At 41.4% G+C, this 22,630-nt stretch overlaps 1 protein-coding gene across 8 annotated transcripts in view; it reads right to left on the reverse strand.

The window, feature by feature from the left end:
• THRB (thyroid hormone receptor beta) overlaps nt 1–22,630 on the reverse strand; it is a 372,559-nt gene that overhangs the window by 185,931 nt on the left and 163,998 nt on the right. For 2 of the 8 annotated variants that reach the window (XM_034662074.1, XM_034662072.1), the window contains one exon: nt 6,744–6,843. The exons of the other annotated variants lie outside the window; for them this stretch is intronic. The gene's annotated coding sequence lies outside the window, so the exon portion shown is untranslated. The remainder of the gene's footprint in view (nt 1–6,743; nt 6,844–22,630) is intronic. 8 annotated transcript variants of the gene reach the window in all.

The raw sequence follows: 22,630 nt of genomic DNA on the forward strand, positions 1-22,630 counted from the left end.
CCATCCAAATCTATTTTTTTTTTACATAAATAACTATTTCTTGTGAAACTTTAGTTACCACTCATGTGTTCCGGTGGTGTGCTTCCCAAACTTCAGTGTATATCTGAATCTTCTGGCAGGCTTCTTAAACACAGATTGCTGAGCCCTACACCTAGAATTTCTTTCTCAGTAGGTGTGGGTTGTGCTTCACAGGTTCCATTTCTAACAAGTTTTCAGGTGACACCGATGCTACTGGTCTGAGAACCATATTTTGAGAACCACTGCTCTGAAGCAATGATTCCCAGCTGGGGGCAATTTTGTCCCCCCAGTGGATATTTGGCAGTATCTGGAGACATGTTTGACTGTCACAATTGTGTGTGTGTGTGTGTGTGTGTGTGTGTGTGTGTGTGGGGTTCTCTTACTGGTAATTTGTGGGTGGAGGCCAGAGATGCTACTAAACATTCTACAGGGCATAGGACAGGTCCCCACAACAAAGCTTTATCCAGCTCAAAATGTCCGTAGCGCCAAGGTTGAGAAAACTTGTTCTAAAGGAACTCTCTGTCTCATGGAAGCACATTGTTTAATAAGAGTATAAACAACACATAAAACAAGAGCTACTCATTTCAGAAGACTTCAGCTAAAGTGGGATGATGTCACAGAAATTAAATTAATTGAGTGGTGTCTCAAGCAGATATCTACTGTCATCTTTCTCTGTGTCTGTCTCTTTCTCCCACATTCACATGTCCATTAAGCTTATAAAACACCATACAGTCCAGACATTTACTCATCCAAAATGTAAATGAGGACCTGTGTATGGCTAAAGAGGGATGTGAAGCCAGTTGGGATGAAGAAACACTTTTATTCCCCAAGGGGCTGCAGTTGCCTTGTCCAAAGCAGTTAAGATCCTGGACACACCTTCACTGTGTAAAATGTAAATACCAGGTACCACAGAATCACGCAGTTGGAAGGACCCTGCCATTACTTATTAGATCCAATATCCTCTTTAATATTGTTTATTGACAGAAGAACTTGCTTGGCATCTTGTCCAGGGCTTAAACAAAATTAAAGAGGAGTTAATGATTGTCTTAGGTACCTTCTGGTCTCTCCTCTCCATTTGTCACAGACTCTTCCAACCGTCTATTTTCAGTATTTCCAGAGCCCATACCATGAAGAAAACCTGCTCTCAGATTTAAAAAAAAAAAAGTATCTCACTATCAGGTGTGACTTCTCCCCATCTTCTGGAGCCTCTTTTTGCACTTGAGTCCCCATCTTAGCAAATGGTTCCCTGGGTTTCCCATGGTGGAAACATAAGAATCACTATTTTTTCTCTTTTCTCACTCACCTCTGTATTATCCACTCCATCTCCAAAAGTCTTGTGGATTATCCTTACTACATCTCTTTTTTGGATTTCTCTCAATCATTTCTACCTCTATGCTGGTTTATATCAACACCACTTCTGGATTATAGAAGAGCTTCTCAATTGGCCCATCAACCTCTGGACTTGCCCCCTCTAACACTCTCTCCAGAGTGAGCTCTCCAAAACATATATCAGATCTTGTCACTCCACTGCTTAAAACCTTTCATCTGTTACTAGTAGTTCCAAAGACCTTATGATGATTTATAAGTCTCTATATACCCAGACAACTGCTTACTTTTCATATCTCATTCCTCTTCTCTCCCCTCTACCCACTTTCCCATTGTGTTGCAGCAATTCTGAACTTTCATTGAAATGCCATGTTCTCCTTCAATACCATCCCTTTGCATGTGCTGTTTCCCCTGCCAAGAATACTTGAATGCTTTCCCCTGCCCTCTGCCCCACTATTTCAGGTCTCAGCTAAAATGGCACTTCCCCTGGGAAGCTTTCTTAGACCTCTCAAGTTAGAGTTAGGTGCTTCAACCTTGTGTTCTCCTGGCATCTCATAAAACTTCTCATTTGTGATGATCTTCTGTTGTAATTGCGTCCCTCAGTAGGTTGAAAGCACTACGAAGAGAGGGTCTGCATGTCTTCTAAAAATTTTGTTGTAGCTCCTGTACCCAGCACAGTACTTGGCACACAGTAAATACTGGCTGTACTTCTTGGTGGGAATTTAATAAAATCTATTATCCTGAAAAGAATTGAATGAAGCTGGTGGAGGAAATAAATTTTGAAATACAGAGGAAGCCTTCCACGGGAGTCCTTGAAATCAAATCATGCTGCTGACATTTTTGACTTGTATGTCCACATTTGTGTGGCAGAATCATAAAACCGGGCTCTCTTGATAATTTTGAGAACTGATCTCCTTAGATAACTTTCAGTAATTTTCACATTATTTTTTAATCTACTGTACATCCAACTGGATCGAAGCATCATAGGAAGGCAGTGTGGCTGGACCATGCTGAAAAATGGGGGTGAGAGTGGTAAGGTTGGCCACATCCCTCAGGGCCTAGGAGGCCACGGTGAGGAGCGAAGACTTTATTTTTAATCCAAGGGGTATATTTCAAAGACTTTAAGGCATGGTAGTGACTTTCTCATTCTGGCTGCTTTATGGAAAATGGATTTGATGATGAACCAAAAGGAGAAGGAGGGACCAGCTAATAGACCAGTGAGGTGTTTCAGTGGCCTGACGGTGGCCAGGACAATGGCCACAGAGGTGGGGGGGAGCGTGCAGATTTAAGATAAGTTTTGGAGGTAAAAGATGTAGGAGTTGCTGAGAATTTGGATTTTGGGGTGAGGGAAAGAGGAAGCAAGTATGATTTTTAGGTTTTTGGACAGAACACCTACAAGAATGGTGCTGCCATACTGAGATGGGAAGACAAGTGCCTACGCATCTTCATGGCCCAGCACGGTTCTCACCTCCTCCTTGCAGGCTGTCATCGACTTCAAAACCCTCTCTCTTTCCTCTCAACAACTTGGGAAATCATTGCCTGCACCACTCATCGTTTTAGGAGGAATGCTGAGCTCCCTAAACTGGCTTTTGAAGGTGAGGGATCTCCCCTTCACGTCCAGTGCGGCCTGTAGGTGGGCCACACAAATGTGCTGGTTGGTGAATTCAGTGTGGTTCACACTGTAGCCAATGCTCCGGAGCTGTTCCCTGGAGCCGTCAGCCGCTAAGAATATCCTGCCACCCACGGGACTAAATGTTCATATCCTCCGATTCATGCCCCAATTGGACGTTTTAAAAAGGCCATTACCAAAAGCCTTTGAAAATTATGTTCCTTTCTAGAATCTTAAAGACAGGCATTTAACTTCTATTATATACTCTATGATTATTTAGCATTAACACTTTTCACTTGGTATATAGTTACTTTTCTTTCCTATTATTAAGTATCACCTTAAAATGCAACCTCATTTCCTCTTCTATTAAATAGAAATTCAGGATAAGTTTCTTCTCATTGAAAATATGTTGAATTCTTTCAAGAACATCTCATTTTTGTAATGCTCATTCACACTTTGGTTAGAAGTCTCTTTTAAAAAAAATAAAACTTCAAGATACCATTATATCACCTTTCAATTCATTTTAAAAGTTTTTTTTAACTATAAATCTGTTGCCTATTTGGAGTTACACATTTATTGTAACCTCCCACACAAAGCTAGAATGCTGTCTATAATATTCTTAGCAGTAAAAAAGGAGCATGATTATGAAGAACTTATGCAGAGGCAGGAATCAGGCTTTTTCTTGCTCTTCCTTTCAACACATGATCTTCGAGAATGACTTAGAAAAGTTAATTTTGATTCACCATCTTCTTCTAGTACCGGGACAGGCATTTTACATACCTTTTATAGTTGAATTATCCCAACCACCCTGTGATGAATTTTTGCCTCCAATTCCCAGTGGATTGAAGGTACATTTAGCAGCACTGACTAGTAAGTCTGAGGATACACATCTAGAAACAGCAGCTTCTGCCTCCAGATCCAGGTCTCGGGGAGTCTAAAGCTCACCTAACCATTCATTTAGGCTCTAGTTATGGGGGAGATAATCCCCTTTTGAAAAACCCAGTTCCACTGTAGCACTTGCCAAACTACTTGAGAATTCTTCCTTAGATCAAGCCAAGTCCCCAAATTCCCATTCACTGTCAGTCTTAACCATCCCAAGCAGGAGTTGCTTACATGAACTTCATAAGATTCCATGAAATCCCTGATGGTGTGCGCCAATTTTGCATTTATATAAATGCATTTCCTGGGGAGTAAGTCTAACTTTGTTTGTTTTTTTTAAAAATCAGATTTCCAGAGGGCTCTGTTATCCCCCCTTCCCAAAGGATGAAACCCTTCCTCCTGGGGAAATACAGAACAAGTAGTCTCCTTACTCTGTATTTCAGGCCTTGTACTTGAAAATAAGCTGCAGTCCCTTCTGCAGCCTTTCCTTCTCCAACTGGAGAAGTTCTTCCCACCTTTCTTGTGCAACGTGGCACATCTCCAAGCCTCAGCCTCTATGGAACGCACTGTGGTTGTCCTCTCAAGCATGGCACTTGGGGGGGCTCAATACCCCTCAAAGTTTAGCACTGAGAACTGATTACAACGTTCTATTCCTATATCCATTCAATATTTTACTTAAGAATAAGATGATAATTTATTTTCCTCTTACAAGTCTCCTCAAAACTTTTCAAGTTTATAGAATTGTTGAATCAATATGTTGTACACCTGAAACTAATATTACATGGTACATCCATTATACTTCCAGAATAATACACCTTTTTTTCAAGTTCAGAAAATACAGGATTATAATCTATATCCCTTTAGGATCCTCCTTTCCCCCACCACTTCCCACCAAAAAAGCCTGAAATACAGAAGTTATATTTTCTTTACTTTGTCTTTTAACTTTAAGAAACCTGAGAAATACAGGAAAAGCACATTTGTGTAATCTTACCCTTAGCAATGATACATTAGGGTTTTAAGAAAAGTTGGCCATTGGAAGCCCACGCCCTGCATATGGACAGATCTTGACCCACACACGAATTGTAACAAAATCTCCCCTAGCGTTCATGGGGAGAGCATCACAGGGGCTGTCACGCACTCACCCTGCCGTCTTGCCCGCTTCCAGAACTTGCTGACATCTCCACACCTTCTGCACGAACTGCTCCTTGTCTACTTCCACGTCAGGTAGAAGGAAGACTCTCTAAGCAAATGAACTGCTGGGGACCCAACTCCGCGGTCCTGCACTGCCCTGGCTGAGCGATACCAATTATACGTTCTGGAGACGCATCTCAGATGAGTGCGTTGACTGACGCTGGGCTGGCGTCATGACTGCACGGGCTCGGCCACAGAACACACTCGCCAGACAAATGGCTCACCACACCAGACTGTTCTCTCGATCTGGGATTCCACACCATGCCTCCCGCCTGCTACCAGCAGCCAGTCTTGCAGCAGGAAGATGAGCAAGGCTTGTGGAAACTGAAACCCCCAGTGAAACGGGACTCCTCTAACACCAGGAGGCTGCCAGGACAGCTAACACCTGACATGCTACCTTATCCACGTTCTTGGGCCCTGGGACGATGAGAACTTTTACTCTCTCTCTCCTCCACTCAGCCTCATCATCAGAATTGCAGAGAGAAATGGTTCACCCCACGGATGCTGTGGCTTCTATAGAGCGAAGAGGATGGGAATCATTTCTTTGGCTTGAGATAAGGCTTAGGATTCCCACATACTTGAATTTTCCATGGGTTTGAAGCCGTCAAGGTTCAGGCTTGTGGGTCAATTTCCAATGGCCTCCTTGTCCTCCTCCTTTTTTAAAAGAAAGGCATGATTCTGAAGATGTCCCATCCAGCAGCACTTGCTTGCTGCCAGGGTGCCTAGCAATGCATTTAGCTCGTTTCATTGCCCTCTTCAGATAACATGTTTCTGCTGGTGTGTAAGGTCTGGAAGCTGTCTGCATGCCAAGGCAATGCCCCTTAAATGAAGTCTTACATAAGCCTGACAAATTATCTTCAGATAGAAGTAATCTCAATGAGTTATTACAAAGCCATGAAAGTAACCGCTGGTGAACCACCAAAACAGAAGCTGGCTGAGCAAATACATCAAAATGCCTGTCATATGGGGATTTTGGCAGTAACATTTCCCCATCAGGTTTTTTTAAAGGTACTGGCACATTTTCTTTTCTTGACTCCCATCCTTTCCTCCCCTTTTCCTCCCTCCCTCCATCCCACTCTCCCTCCCTTCCTTTCAGCAGACATCATTCTCTCTCTTTCTTTCCCCCCATTCCTTCCTCCTTCTTTCCCTCTTCCCCTCACCTCTCTGTCCCCTCCCCCTGCATGTCCCCCCCTCTCCGCATGCTATAGTTGAGACTCAATATTTTATCGTCGCCCACCTGATACTCTTAGATTACAAGTACCCTGCATGGCTAACTTTCACCCTCTCTTGGATTCTAGCAGGGAGGATGGTGTATCACTTCTCTCCTCGACTTGACAGCCCTCAATGTCTTCTTTGTGGGTCCAAGATAAAGCCCTACCCTTCAGCCTGCATACAACACCCCCAGTGCAGTCCCGACTGCCACACTGCCACCTGTCCTATCTCCCATATTCACATTCGACACAGCACAACCTAACACCTCACAAGCACACGTGACTCCTCCCGGACACGGTTTGCCTGGTCCTAACTCTGACAGCTGCCTCTTCTGTTCACTCCTTTTCCCAAAAGGCTGAGCCTGTCTTTCAGCTTTAAGCCCTTCCCTGAGTTCCTCAGACAGTCAGTTACTTTCCTCCTTGGGTTAATATTGCGTTGCAAACAGTTTTTTTTTCCCGTCTCCTCAAATAGGTTAAGAGTTCCTGGGGCAAAGGCGTTGCTGACTCACCCACCAGGCAGTTGCTCAATAAATGTTTGCTGAATGAACTCTGTTTCTCGGAGTTTCTCCGGGATGTTTCACAAGTATGAAGAAGCAGCAGCACAGTATACTGTTTACAAGAAAGGATGTGTGAGTTCAAATCCCATTCGTGATTTGAGCAAGTTACTTAGCCTCTAGCTGTCCCAGCTCCCCATTTGTAAAATGGGACTAATATTGTTCAACTCTAGGTGCATAGCTATGCGGAATGTAGTTAGAAACTGCCCGGAAAATGGAAGGAGATACAAGCTACATGAGTGTTTGCTAAAAGCAGTGGTAATTCTGATACCCCACGGCTGCCTTAGCTTTGCTTTAGGGAGAAAGTTTCAGACGCGATCAGGGCTGACGTGATTTAGATGAGTAGATCTTTTATTGGGAATGTAAATATCTGCCTCACCCTCCAAGCAAAAGGACAGATGCTAAGCCAAGAATAAAACTGCATTCCACAAGACAACTCTCAGCGGGCTATGCCATTCCCAGGGTTATTCTATGAGCCAGGGGTTTGGGTCTGGATGGCATATAATAAAAGACCTAGTTAAGAAAATATAATTTATAGACTACCATGTATGAGGAAGTACACACTCGCTGTGTACTGTTTAACAGAAAATATGTTCGTGTCCAGATAAGAAGTTAGAAGTTTGACATCTCCCAATTTAACATCAAAAAGTGAGTAAAAGTCAAAACTCAGAGACGACAGCCAAAGGAAGTCTTGCTTCCTTTTGTTTGCCGGAACACCGAGATTATCTAGGCTGAATTTCTGCGGAAAAGATTTCCACCGAAGTATACCTGCAGGATGTGGCCCTGCAGACATCCTGGCTGTATCTCTTGCCAGTGCCCTCCCTCACCAGGCTTAATGCTCCCCTTGCCCTGGAAATCCTGGAAAAACCCATACTGAAGGTTACCTCCATGCCTTGGCTTCGCAGCTCCCTTGCCTGGGATGCCCTCCCTCTGCTTCCTGTAACACTCACTTGGGTTATCACCCTTCCTGGGAAGACTTCCCTTGCTCTCTCCAAGCCCCTTTGCTCCAGGCCTCAGAGCCCCCTGAGCATACACATTTCTCAAACCACGTAACATACTGCATTACACTTGTATGCTCACTTTCTGTCTCCCTCACTAGAGTGTTCCAGGAAGGGACTGTACTTAGGTCCCAGTTGCTTCCTCAATGCTCAGCACAGTGCCTGGAACAAAGTAGGTGCTCAATAACGGCTCCCCGGGGACTCATTGAGCCGGCAGGCTGCCCTATGTCTGTAGGGACAAACTCATTGCCAGGTGTCTTTGGGAGCAATGCTGGGTGTCCCCTGTGCACTGTTGATCAGGGCATACCCTAGGGGTGTGGCTGAGAAATTTTCACATCTAACAAAGCTGGAATGATTGCACAATCAGGCATCATGTCCCTTGTGAAGGGGAAATAGGATTTCTGGAAATGGTTAATAACTATCACACATACTGTAGCCTGAGACAGGAACTTAAATGCATCTTGATGAACTTCAACAATTTTTGTGACTCACTGATGTTAGGTGAAGCTGTGCATTACAGCCATATGGTGAGACACTGACAGCCCCGTCAGAATGACCACACTGAAAAAGCCCGACATCAGAAGCGTGGGAGGGGGTGAGGAGGAGCTAGAACACTCTCGCATTGCTGGTGACACCGTGATTTCACACAGTCACTTTGGAAAGCTGCGTGGCACTCTCTCATACAGTTAAACATGCACCTGCCCTCTGACCCAGCTCCTGGATAGACAGCCAGGGGAAATGCATATGCTCACCGAAGGACGGCCGCCAACGGGGAATGACCCAAATGTCTATCAGCAGGAGAATGAATAAGCAAACTGGTCTATTTGCATAATCATGGCTACTCCGCAGTAGCAACAAGGAACATGGACACGCACAGAGATGCGTGCGACTCTCACAGATGATATATTGCACAAGAAGCATCAAATACGAAAGAGTATGTATCATGCACTTTCACGTTGAAGAAGTTCAAAAAAGGGCAAAAAAATCAATCAGTGGTGAAGGAAGTCAGAATAGTCATAATAACCCTTGGGGTGAATGTTAGGTTCTGATAGGGGCCGGATGGGCGGGGGCGTGAGAGGACATTCTGGGATGTTGCAATCTGTATCCTGATTAGTGATTACATGAGTGCACACCTGTTTAAAAAATTCATTGAGTCTTACCTACTTTAGCATATGGGTGTTATACCTCACCAAAGAGTGGTCGATCGAGCGACCGATAGATTGATCAATCACCAGAAATCTAGATGAGTGGAAGGGAGGAAACACTCCACCATTCATGCAAAATTATGGATTGTATAACCCCTCTGTGGTTCAGGGAAAGCGATTATCACTGAACATAGCCCAAGAAACATCTCAGCTGAACTGGCTGGATCGTAGGACCAAAATTATGGTAAACTCAATTTGTTCCCACAAGTAATAACAAAGATGTGCCCTTCCCAAGAGGTCACACCTGTAGCACAACTTCCTTTGGGGCTGGATGAATAAGAAGTTCGGCCGAACTCACTATTGTGGAATTTGTGCAACAGGGACCTTTCCTCAGTTATAAACTTTGAATCAAACTCATCACCTTGAGGATAACACCGTGTGAAAGTTACATCATAAAAACAAAGCTATGAAAACTTTATTTTTTTCAGAATAAAGTCAAAACTCTTTGAAGAGTGTAAGCATATGAAGGCCAGAAAAGGGGAAATAAAGTCGTTTTCTAAGGTCTTTTTGCAAAGCTTTGCCAAAATGTGAGTTAAGCCAAAGATGATCAGAATTTTCAAATCCTTAAAATCTACTATGTCTGCCACACCTGTCTAATCAAAGGGAAACTGATGCCCCAGGAAGATGCATTTTCTCTCTATAACCAAAGGGGCTTTGGTCCCAAACCCACGCTGTAACTGACCACACAAGATGCGGACCTGGAGAAGGCCCATTACTCTTTCAACGTTTCTCAGCTGAGGTATGACAGCATTTGGGGCTAGTCGTTGGAATATTTTGGATATTGCTTTATGTATAATGTAATATTAAAGTAAATCTCACTGGTTGTTTAATTTTTTAATGTTGTTGCCAGAAAATTTAAAATTACATTTGTGACTTGCATTTGTGGCTCACCCTACATTTTCAGAGGACGATACTGGGTTATAGTATAAGAACAGGAAAAATAAAACAGAACTCAGAAGTCCATGAGGAATTGCAATTATGCATAATGTATGACTAACATACTCATATTTCATATATATTTCGTAATGTATTTCATACATTCATAAAGCATATTATCAAGCAAGACACTAGAGAGGAACTTGGAGGAAAAAAATAAACTTTGGTGAAATACTATTTCCAGAGAAACAATAATGTAAGTATAAATTTCACACTGTCTCCTTAATCACTTAGCCAGAAAAATAAACCAGTATTAGAAGCTTGAATACTTTTTATCTCTTCAAATTAAAACCATAGTTTCCATAGGTTCAGACAGGATTTTTAAGCTCCTGGGAAAAGTAGGTAAGTGTGTTAATTGTCATTTTTTTGTTAATCTAATCTACATGCATCAAATAACAAAGAGTTTATTGTATTATTTGCCTTGGGCCAGGTCCAGCTTCCACCTCTGTCTTCTGACCCCTCCTAGAGGTAACGAGAGTGTATACCGTTTTTTAGCAACTCTTAAAGCTCCTTTCTTTGCCTGGAGTTTCAGGAAGGCATTTTTCCACTTTGGGTCTTTAGATCTTGGGGGCATCAGAAACTCTCCTCAGCTCTTGGAGCTGAAAGCTCATTACTTCAGGGTATAGCTGTCCTGGTGCAAAGAAATATGACTGAAACATTTTCTTCTTTTTCTCTGCTACTGTTATGATCAAGGTTTTGACTCATTTAGAACCCTCTCCCAAAAGACATGTTTTCTTGTGATAGGAGTTTGCTCTTCCGTGCTGAACAATATGTGGGTGTGATCTCATGTTCTTACATAGTCCTGCATCTAATGTATTACAGAAAAGATTTAAGCTGTTCGCTCCACCTCATCTTCTTGCCATCCCGGCACGTTTCGCAATGCGGGTGTTATCTGCGTGCTGATGAATGGGTCTTTTTCAGGTTGGCAGAGATATGGAAATCATGGGTGAATTTAGCCATCAGTGCGTTTTTCTCATGAGCACCGCATTCGTGCCCGCTCACCTCCCATTCGCTCCACTTCCTATTCCCCCAGAACTTTAAACACTATTCCTATCGGTGTCCAAGGTTTTCACAAAATCATGCCATTCGTTTTGATGAGTGTTAAGAGGCCCCCAGATAAAGTTACCAACTTGTTTTCCTCCACGAGTTGACTTGTTTCAACAAACTCAGGCCTCAGGCAACCACAGTTCCTAAGCATATTTTTTTGGATCCTGCATTTCTACCCTTTAAAATGGCAACTGCTTCCCCAGCCAAGACGGGAGCCCTTAAAGGCTCTGTGTTGTTTTCAGATGTTCTTAGGATGGCAACAACAGCAATCACACAGGGCAGCTAGCCATGTGGCACGCAAGGGGACGGAGTATGTATGGACTTAGCCTTCTCCCAGTTTACTGTGCATCAGAATCCTCTGGGGATCTTTTTTTTTTTTTTAAAGATTTTATTTATTTATTCAACAGATATAGAGACAGCCAGCGAGAGTGGGAACACAAGCAGGAGGAGTGGGAGAGGAAGAAGCAGGCTCATAGCAGAAGAGCCTGATGTGGGGCTCGATCCCATAATGCCGGGATCACGCCTGGAGCCGAAGGCAGACGCTTAACCGCTGTGCCACCCAGGCGCCCCTCTGGGGATCTTGTTAAAAAGTGCAGATTCTGATTTGCCAGATCTACAGAAAGCTCTAAGATTCATTCTTTCTTTCTTTCTTTTTCTTTCTCTTTCTTTCTCTTTCTTTCTTTCTTTCTTTCTTTCTTTCTTTCTTTCTTTCTTTCTTTCTTTAAGATTGATTTATTTGAGAGAGCGCACACAGGAGGGTGAGTGGGGGGTGGGGCAGAGGGACAGAAGCAGAGCGAAAGAATCTCAAGTAGACTCCCTGCTGAGCTCGGAGCCTGACAATGACCCGGGAGATCCTGACCTGAGTGGAAACCAAGAGTCCAGTGCTGAACCCCCTGAACCACCCAGGGCTCCTGAGACTCTGCATTTCTAACAAGCTCCCAGGTAGCACCAGCACCACTGCCCCTAAGGCACACTTTGCGTGGGAAGGAGGTCAACTATAGGAAATCGTCCATACACAGGATTCTGTAATTCTGTCTGCCAGAAACCAATAGCTGACGTAAGCAGGGGCAGAGTCTCCTCAGGACCTTCGCTAGAATACGCCAGAAGTCATGCTACCAGTTATAGAAATTTATCGAGATAGGAGGATTTAGAAATGAAGTCTGAGAGTCTACCACCAAATCATTTTAGAATCTTGCAGTGGATCAAAGTTACTATCTATTATTTCTTTCAAATGTGCATTCAGCTACTTTGTTCCTAGAATATCTCTACAAATGAGCCCCTTTACGCCCCAGCTGGATCTCTGATTATGCTGGATGCAAAACACATCTAAGTTTATTCAGTAACTAGTTACATAAAGCAGCTATCTTGAAGCGTTATGCAAAGAAGAATTTTGCTAAATAAATATTTGCTACTCAATTTATCTATTCTGTAAACACAAATGCTACAGTGTAAGGTTTGCTTAAAGTAGAACATATCTCGTTCATTCCATATCTGATAAGAATGAAAAAAAACAATTTATATTCATAGTAAACACGAAAACTCGCGGATGCTTCCATCACATCAATTGTTTATCAATTCCAAGGAAATGTGTATACCACCCTGTCTTCGATGCTGACATTAAATTCCTTTGTGTAGGTAAATTCTAAAAGAATGATGACGTAAACTAAGTGGAAGTGAAAATGAAACTTACATACGATCTTTTTTATGTATGATTTTTCTGCCTCTCTTGACTTGAGGCAGATGATGTTTTGCCATATGAACTGAGTGCTACGCACATACCATATGCCAAATACTGTGCCAGGTGCTGGCAGGTGATGGGAGGGCGGTAAGGAGTGAGAAGACAAATAATTCCAGTCTCTACCCCAGCCAGGCTCAACTGAGTGGGGGAAGATAGGCACCTGACTAAGTATTTACAACATAATATGCCTATAATAGCTGAAACTAACAATTATATAGCTCGTTTATCTGTCAAACACTCACTGTTCTAAGCATTTTACATATATTAATTCATTTAATCTTCATAGCAATCCTATGAGGTATTATCTCCATTCTATGGCTGCGAAAACAGGCAAAGGCAAGTTAAATGGTTTCCTCAGAGTCACAGAGAAATACGTGGCAAACTTGGATTTGAACCTGGAAGATTTGTTCTGGAGCCACTTTGCGGCTTGAAGTGTGGTCTGTTGACCAGCACCACGGGCATCACCGAGGAGCTGTGTTAGGAATAGGGGATCTCAGACCCTGCCCTAGACCTCTTGATTCAGAATCAGCATTTTAACAAGATTTCTAGGTGAGCGTATGATCATTAATCCTTGAGATGCACTACTCTAAACTGTCATAATAGGCAACTTCTGGTAAGAGCCCAACCTCGATGTCAGCCTTCCACCTTGGCCTGAAAGACTCATTCTGAAGGATTTCTACAATCCCCCAGCCCCCTCAGACACCATTCCTCTGGGCACCGGATCTGCCTCAGTTTCACCCCGTGTTGATATGAGTCAAAAGTAAGTTCTTTCTACAACACACCTACTAGCACCAAACATTTCAGCTTCTTCGCTGAGGATCGAAGGAGTCACAGAGAGGAGTCACTTCACTAAACTTAAAGCCTTCTGTCATCTCCCTCTCCCCAGCCCCCTCCCTACATTCCCCCCCTTTCTGGAGTAATGGCCCAAACCTCCCCTTGTCTCCAGCAAAAACAGTTCTACTTCCACCCAGATCCCTTGGAGATTTATTGCTCTACCTCCAAACACTGGCCAAGGTATTTTCCCAAATAAACACAGTTCCCTTCCTTAAAGGAATTCTGTGGCTAGTTGTTACTGGGCATCATTTGCCCATCTTCTTACAGTTACTTCTGTTATAACCTCTATTTTATTGTGAAATACACATACAGAAAATTACACACATGTTACACACAGGAGTGTGTGTGTGCAAGCAGGTGGGGAGTATTGGGGGGGCAGAGGAAAAGGGAGAGAGATAATCTTAAGCAGACTCCACATCCAGTGGGGAGCCCGATGCAGGCCTTCATCTCATGACCCTGAGATCATGACCTGAGCCGAAATCGAGAGTTGGATGCTTAACCAACTGAGTCCCCTAGGCTCCCCCAACTTCTACTCTCTTTAAATTTTCATGGAAAAAAAAAAAAACCCTGCTCTCCATTAATAACATATTAAATAAAAGTATGAACCATATAATTTAGTAATATAGCCATAATTAGTAGCTCACAGATCCAAGATACAAATGAACTAAGGCCACACTTGGACTAGAAAGCTCAAGGTCTACATATCCTGTTGATTGCTGACTGGGATATGTTGGATTGTCTGTCCCTTAATCCTGATTACCAGAAAATCAGGGAGGTAAATGCTCTTAGAATAAGCATGTTCCAATGCTGTGTATATCTTGCTGAAAAAAATGTATGTAGTATATTATTTTTGATTAAATGGGAAATATAAAATATGCATGAGAATATTTTAGATTAAGCAGGAACATCTAGAGAAGGTGAATAAAAAAGATGATTGCAGGAGGCTCCTAGCTAGTCACAGCCTGTCTTTCAGACTGTGGGTTAAGCTCCCGCATCCTACGTCTGTCTGTCTGTCTTTCATCCTCTTCAAGGCAGTAAGAAGAAGCAGTAAAAGAGAAAGAAGCCAAATATATAGTTCAGCAGATGAATTCTTTTATTTATTAATTACTCCCGTAAAAGGTTTGCCGGGAGGAAAAGGTTATACTAATTACTAAATCGGGGTCTCCAGATGATGTGAGAGGAGCCCCTCCCACGGATACATTGATAACTAATGGTTGTCACGATACCTGCCCATATCAGATGTCTCCTCTCACAGGAAGAACACAACACTGAAAGAAGTGACTGGGCAATCCTCGATTCATAACAGCAAATGCTTTTAAAAGAGCAGAGAGCGCACTTACTGCTGCTATGTGATGATCAGTCTAAGTCTAAGCATTTCTGCTAGATCTTCCTCATGGATTCATTTCACCTTCAAGCTACGTTAGTGCATCAAACGTTTAAAATAGAAATAATCCTGTTTAGATGTGTATCAAACTATAAGACAGCAATGGTCCAGTAATGAAACCACCCGTTGCCTACAACAACAGCAACAATGAAAACACAGAACACACACACACAACTGCTGAATGATGTGAACAGGTTTCAGGACTAGTGACCTCCCTCTTCCTTTCTCTTTTTCTATAAATGTCAAATCCTGCTTATTCATTTAGGCCTGATTAAAATTCAAATTCCTGCAGTAAAGGCTTCATAGGTCACTGCGACCACCATTATCTCTTTCTCATAATATCTTGACTATGGAGTCTGCCCCATTCATTTTGTCAAAAGCATAAATAATATGAATAACTAAGATTATTGTTCACCTCTGCCTGCATATGTATCTCGACTCCCCAGTTAATTTTATGTTTCTTTGGGGAATATAATTGGCTGTTTTTTGTGCCTCCCACTGGTGTAGCCTGGTGTTTTGCATAGAGAAAAGCTTAATAAATATTTGACAACACTTTGCCCAAAGGGTGCTAGTAACTAGCTGTTCCATCTATTATTAATAGAAAGCACAATCCAAAACCAGAAATTATTGTGCGTTGGTATGAAGTCACATTTCAAGAAAAAGCTGTCTGATCAATGTGGTCTTCTTAAATGGTTGCCTTTGAGGATATTCATGAAATAAGTCAACGCAACACAGAAAACAACTGTTGCAAAAACTTGTGTTTGAGCTAAGTAATTTGTCCATTTTGTGAAAGAGAGGAACATTTTCTAATAAACTATTCTCTTCATCCAAGTGAAGGCTAAAGAAAGCCCTCCCCCATTCTCCTACTTCTAACAAATCTATTTAGGAATGAAGAAATTTGAGTTTTACTTCTAGTTTAACCAAATACTTGCTATAAAACTGTTGGCAAGTTCTAATGGCAAGGGTTTAAAACGTTTACTAGTAGATAATGGAACATTCTAGGTTCCAGTGAACTCTTCTAGGTTCTAATCAGACCCTCCTGTATGATTTTAGTGTAAGATTTTTAAAAAGTAGACTGCAAACTAATGCCAGAGAGATGAAGCAATTTAAAAAATGAGGTGAAATTGACAGTTCTGGGGGAAAATACCTAGTTAGAGCCTTCATCTCACACTACACACTCTAGTGAATCCTAGATGTTTTAAAGAGTAATTCTTTGAAGAAAATTAAAAAAATTCAAGAAAATACAGCTAAATATGTAACCGATCTTTACATGGGAAAAATATTTAAGTGTGAAAATGGAAGAGATTTCAAAGACCAATAAATTTTTATGAATTAAATTTTGAAACTATGACAATAGATACAAATATAAAAGGAATTGATACTCATTTAGCAGATATTTATTAAGCATCTATTATGTGTCAGGCATTTTTCTAAGTGTTTGGAAGACTATGCATGTACATAAACAAAATAGACAAAGGTCTGGATGTCTTTGCTGTTAAGGTGGCTATTGTAGTGGGTAAAGACTGACAGGTAACAAAATAAATTATATTGTATGTGAAAAGGTGGAGAGGGCCATGAGAAAAAAAAGTAGAACCAAGAGTGGGGAGGGAGGAATCAGATGTGCCAAGGGCTGTGTTTGTTGGCTGCTTGAAGTTTTAAATGTGGTGGTCAGAGTAGACCTCAAGAATGATACCATTCATATAAACAGTCACAGTAGGTATTCCTACTGGCTACCCTGAGGAATACTTGAGAATGTTCCAGGCAGAGGGAAGAGTCATCTACTATTAGAGCAGAGACGAATGAGAAATTGGAAAAACCTATTTGCAATGCATGAGACTGGCAAAGAGATAAAATCCTTAATAGAGAAAAAGAGTTTTTAAAAATCAGCTTGAAAAATCAATGTCCTGTAGAAAATAGACAACATGAACAGATAATCTTTGGATAAAAGTCAACAAAAAGTGAAATATTTCCAACCTTACAAGTAATCAAGTAACCTTAAAGCAACCTCACTATTGGGATATCCAGTTTCTGAAGACTAAATCATGTTGGTGAAGATGTGATGAGATTCTCTTCTACAATACTAATGGAAGCATGAAATGATATAACCGTTTTAAAAATAATCTGGTTATATTTATCAACAAACTTTATTCTAGAAATATGTCTTATGGAAATCATCAGATATTAAGATAAAATTTATGTATATTTACTGCAGCATTATTTATAATGATATATAAATGATTAATACCTAGATACCAAACTGAAGTTTTCAGCCCAGGATGTATCTGTGAGCACTTGATACCTCCATATGAATGTTTCATAAATACCTCTGATTTCACATGTCCCAATCAAAGTCACCTTCTCCAGCCCCTACTCTAGCCCCCAAAACTTCCTCACCTTGTCTGAGTTCAGGGAATGGTTCCAATGGACTTCCATTGCATAAGACACAAACCCAGGAACCATCCTCGATGACTTCTCCCTTGATTCCTGAACTCTTCCATTCCCATGTTTTGTCAATTCTGCTTGCGTAATATTTCTCGAACTCATCCCAACCTCTTCATTCCTAGCAGAACTGCCTTAGTTCAGCTCTCATCATTTTCTACCTGGGCTAATTAATAGCTGTTTATGTGGCCCATAGTGGCAAAGTTCACTTTCATCCCATCTGTCACACCATTACCATAGGACTCTTTCTGAAATATTAAACTAGATCAAATCACTACCTTGTTTAATTTTTTTAAATGGTTCCCTACTGCTGTCAGATTAAAATCTAAATACCTTAGACAGACTTCTATGACCTAACACCTGATCACCAGCTTTTTTGCCCTGTCAGCCTGAATTCTTCACTTCATCCATAACAATCAACTTACAAATTATATATCATGCCCCTTTGTCTTTTCATATGCTTTCTTCTGCCTGCCCCCCTACTCTTACTGTTCTTTAGACAACTTCTCTTCACTTTTCCGGACTCAACTGACATGACGTGAAATCTCTGCTTTTTGTTTTGATCCATCTAAATTAATATATCTCAAAATTAAATGTGCATCAGAATCCTCTGGAGGTCTTGTTAAAGGTTCCTGGGTTCCACCTCCACAGTTTCTGATTGAGTAGGTCTGGGGTGGGGCCTGAGAATCTGCATTTTAACAAGTTCCCATTTGATGTAGTTGCTGTGTGCAGGGGCCACACTTTGAGAACCACTTGTCTAGAGAATTCTTCATCAAGGCAACTAGGGTTTGGTTGACTGCTTATTTTTTCATTCATTAAATAAGTGCTTGCTATGTGAGTATGTGCCTATTCTCATTTGGACTAGGCAAGACATTCTGCATAGAGGTATACTGATGGTCTCTCTCTGGTAGGAAGAAGGCGGAGCTGACCCGTACAATTGTGCTGGTTGGACACTGTGTAAATGGTGCTCCCTGGAGAATTACAGCTCAGCCAGAGGGAACAGTCCTGGAAGTCAGAGAAACAAACCAGTGGTTTACATAACAGTGTAACACACACCATGATACAAATATGCACAATGTTCTTTGAGACATGAGCAGAGCCTTCAAACCCAGATATGAATTGGGGGCAAGGAGACAAGCAAGGCTTCCTAGAGACTGGGATACCACTGTTGAGTCTGGTAAGGTGAAGAGAAGTTATTCGGGAAAAGAGTAGAGGGGGGCAGGGAGAAATAGCATATGCAAAGACAAAGAAGGATGGTATGTGATTGTAAGTGGATTCTTAGGATGGAGTAAAGAATGTGGAGGGCTCCAATCACTTTGTCTATGTGAAGGGCATTTGCTTAAATTTTTTTTAAATTCTGAAATACTGCACACAGCAAAAGGTATATAAAACAATATTACAGACGCCCATGTACTCACCACTCGGATTTGCTCTACTTGCTTTATCTCCCTCTTTATAAGAAATGAAACATAGCAAAACACTAACGACCCATCTCCCTCGTTTTCCTCTCCCACCCTGTCTTGCCAACATAGCCACGATTTTACAGTTGGTGTGAATTTTTCCCATGTTTATTTTTATACTTTTACTATGTAAAGGTATAGGCATTTACTTTTGATTTTTATTTTTTATTTGAAAAACATTTTAAAAGATTTATGTATTTATTTAAGTAACCTCTACACCCAATGTGGGGTTTGAACTCACGACCCTGAAATCAAGAGTGGCATGCTCCACTGACTGAGCCAGCCAGGCACCCTGGCATTTACTTTCTAACAAGAGATATTTTCCAGGATGTGATGGCAGAAATTACAACTCTTGCCGCAGCAGGCTTCTCACTTGGAGTAGCCGGCAGCCCGTGCCCAACCAAACGTGCCCCTCTCCAACATTTGGTGGGTAAAACAGGGTGCGCGTGAGTTTTATGAAATTCGATCAAAGGGGGTTAAAATCAGAAAATCAAGTTGTGCTTATTCAATGGTAGATGATTCCAAAAGCTAAAATGAAAAATTATTCTTGTTTTGCAGCCAAAGATGTCAAACACAGAGGATCAAGGGAGTGGTACCGAGAAACTTGGTCATTTTTGCTCAGCCCTGTGGATTACATACATGAGGGATGTGTGCATTTGTGGGTGTATCAGGTACCATGCATACAGTGGAGTTCCCAAAGGGCTATGCCAGGAGGCTCTGGTTCCAACCTACCAGCACCACAGATGTGCTTTGATTCTGTCATCTACAAAAAGGCAAGACATTACCTGCTGTGCTGTGGTTTAACAAAAGGGATGTGATGACGACCTGGAGATTAAATTCTTTCTCATTTGGGAGCTCATAATGAAAAGTCTATGAAAACATAGCTACCAAGTTAGATTCTATTCCTCCTAAAATTAAGGAAAGAAAGAAGTGGGTGTGGAGGGTGGGGGGAGGGAGGAGAGAAGGAAGAAAGAAGAGTTGAAAGAAAAACTGGTTTCCTTCCCCATCCTGACTTTCCTACTTTCTCTAGCTTGGCTTCTTATGATAACATCTTAGTTATCTTTACAGCTCCTTTTCCTCATTCCTTTTAAACTCTATTACTTAGACCCCCCCCTTTTTTTTCCTTTTTCTTTTTTTTAGGAATGCCATAGTTTGAAGATCATTGCTATTGGTGTTCTGGAGCCCTAAAAAAGTTCTGTGTTTGTGTTGTATGTGTGCATACATGTACTTATGTATGCATGTATGTAATATTTATCCATTGCCAAGAGAATGCATCATAAATTCCCAGCCAATATTCCATATAGTCAAATACCATGTAAATTTTTTGTTTATCCAGATCCTGTTTCCTAGAAGTTTAGTTAAATGTCTTTCCTGAGTTGCCATTCCTATATATGCATATGAATATACATACACATAAATAATGTATTTATATACACATACGCATGTGTGTGTATGTTTGTGGAAACACAGTTTTGAACTATCTAGTTAATGAATATATTCTCTCTGGTCAATTCATTCTTTGTAAGTTCTATCACATCCATCTCTTCTCTCCTGTCCCTAATGCAACCTCACTAATAAGAAGCTTATCAGCACAAATCGAAGTCCTCAAAGCCATTCTTTTTTTAGAGAGGGGAAGGAGAAGGGTGGAGAGAGTGGGAAAGAGCGAATCTTAAGCAGGCTCCACTTTGGGTTGACATGGTGCTCATCTCATAACCCTGAGATCATGACCTGAGCCCAAATCAAGTCAGATGCTTAACCAACTGAGCTACCCAGGTGCCCCTCAAAGCTACTTTTTATTGCTCCCCCTTTTATCCATCATGCAGTTGGCTACAAGATCATTTCCTCTAAAGAACCACTGTGATCATTCCTCTCCAGAACTGAAAAGCTTCTGTAACTAGGTCTGCTAGGTGCCTCCATGTTATTCTTTTATAACCAAATTTCACTTTACTTCCAGATAGCAAAGTATCCAACTACATTTTCTAGCTTCTTCTACAAGTAGGAATTGGTAAAATGTAGGTAAAAGTTGTGGGGTGGGAATTCTGGTAAGGCCTCCTAAAGAGGAAAAATAGCTGTTGATGGGTGCCTTTCACTTTCCTCTTCCCATCTTTCCTGTTGCCTGGAATTATATGTGAGGGCTAGAGTTCCAGCAGCCATATTGAACCAAGAGGTAAACTTAAGGATAAACTCATGTGTGAGGAATAGAAATACAGAAAGATAAAAGGTGCTCGAGTCCCTGATGATTGTAGAACTACCCCCTGCTACTGTGAAGAGATAAATACTTTTGAGTGTTTGTCATTATTATGGTTTTCTGTTATGGGCAGGCCCCAAATAGTAGCTTATTCACTCCACTAATGTAGCTATTCTCCAATCCAGCCAATGTAATATATTTTTTAAAGATTTTATTTATTTATTTGACAGAGAAACAGCCAGCGAGAGAGGGAACACAAGCAGGGGGAGTGGGAGAGGAAGAAGCAGGCTCCCAGCGGAGGAGCCTGATGTGGGGCTCAATCCCAGAATGCTGGGATCATGCCCTGAGCTGAAGGCAGCCGCCTAACGACTGCGCCACCCAGGCACCCCAGCCAATGTAATATTTTGATTAATTTTGAACCATTGCTTCTCTTCTTAAGACTGGGCTTACAGGTAGAAAGACGTGAGTTCAAGTCCAGGCTTGCCACTGTGACAATTATGTCTTTAGGCATTGCTTCTATTCATTTTACCCTCAATTTTCTTGTCTGGGAACCAATAATAAAAATAATAGTAATGTTATTATTAATATGCACATTACAGTGTTTGTTACTTTTCTTTCATTCTCTTTTTCAGTTATTATACCAATGGCACCAGTAGGAAAAATAGCTGAGGAGGGAAAGGGGGATAAAACTCAAACCAGGATATTGTCCCACTTGTTAACAGTCCTTATAAGAATAGTTGAAAGTTTCAGTTTGCTAATTTTTAGAAGTCAATGGAAAAATATGTCAGTAGACTGGACTTCAATTATTGACATTTTACCCTCATTCTCATGAATAACTAGAATCTGACTACACACATGTTGCATTGTCTTAAGAGCACTTGACCTATAGATAAATGTGTGCTTCCATACACGCATAAATTTTAAGAATGTTGGCTCCAGGAGAATCACTTTCTCCACATCACTGGAATGGGAAGACATACAATTTCTGTCTTCTATTTTCCATTTAAACAAGTTGACTCTTAATGATGTGAAGAAACAGTTCCTTTCAAATGAGCATAAAATCGCAAAAAAAAAAAAAGCACATTCTGCCCAAACTCTCAGATCGTGTAATTTTATTTCTGCTTTTATGCACATTAAACTAAATCAGTTAAATAAAAATCGTCCTCAATTAAATTTGATTCAATTAGGAAATTTGTATGTGCAAAGCACGGACTGTGTGGGTTAAAATAGGTTCTGGTTATTTAAAATGTTATTTTCTATGGATGGTTCATTTTTGCCACGACTTCATTAGTGAACTAAATTTTTGTTATTGTGGATCAGTCTTGTGAGTTAAATAGGCCTTGGCCCTTTGTTGGGAAATCACTCAAGTAGTAGAGAGTTTGTCTGCACAGCCTCAAAGGTTGGAACATTTGAGTATCTCCAAACCCTTCCTGCTCCGGCTCCATGTAACCCTTTCTTACCATTTCCTAACACGGCCATCATTTCCTTTCCAAAAACATTTTCAGGGGCACCTGTGTGGCTCAGCCAGTTCAGCGTCCAATCTTGATTTTGGCTCAGGTCATGATCTCAGCGTCTTGAGATCCAACTTCACATCAGGCTCCAGACTCCCCCCC

Source organism: Ailuropoda melanoleuca, chromosome 6 (assembly GCF_002007445.2).
Source record: "Ailuropoda melanoleuca isolate Jingjing chromosome 6, ASM200744v2, whole genome shotgun sequence".
NCBI lineage: Eukaryota > Metazoa > Chordata > Mammalia > Carnivora > Ursidae > Ailuropoda > Ailuropoda melanoleuca.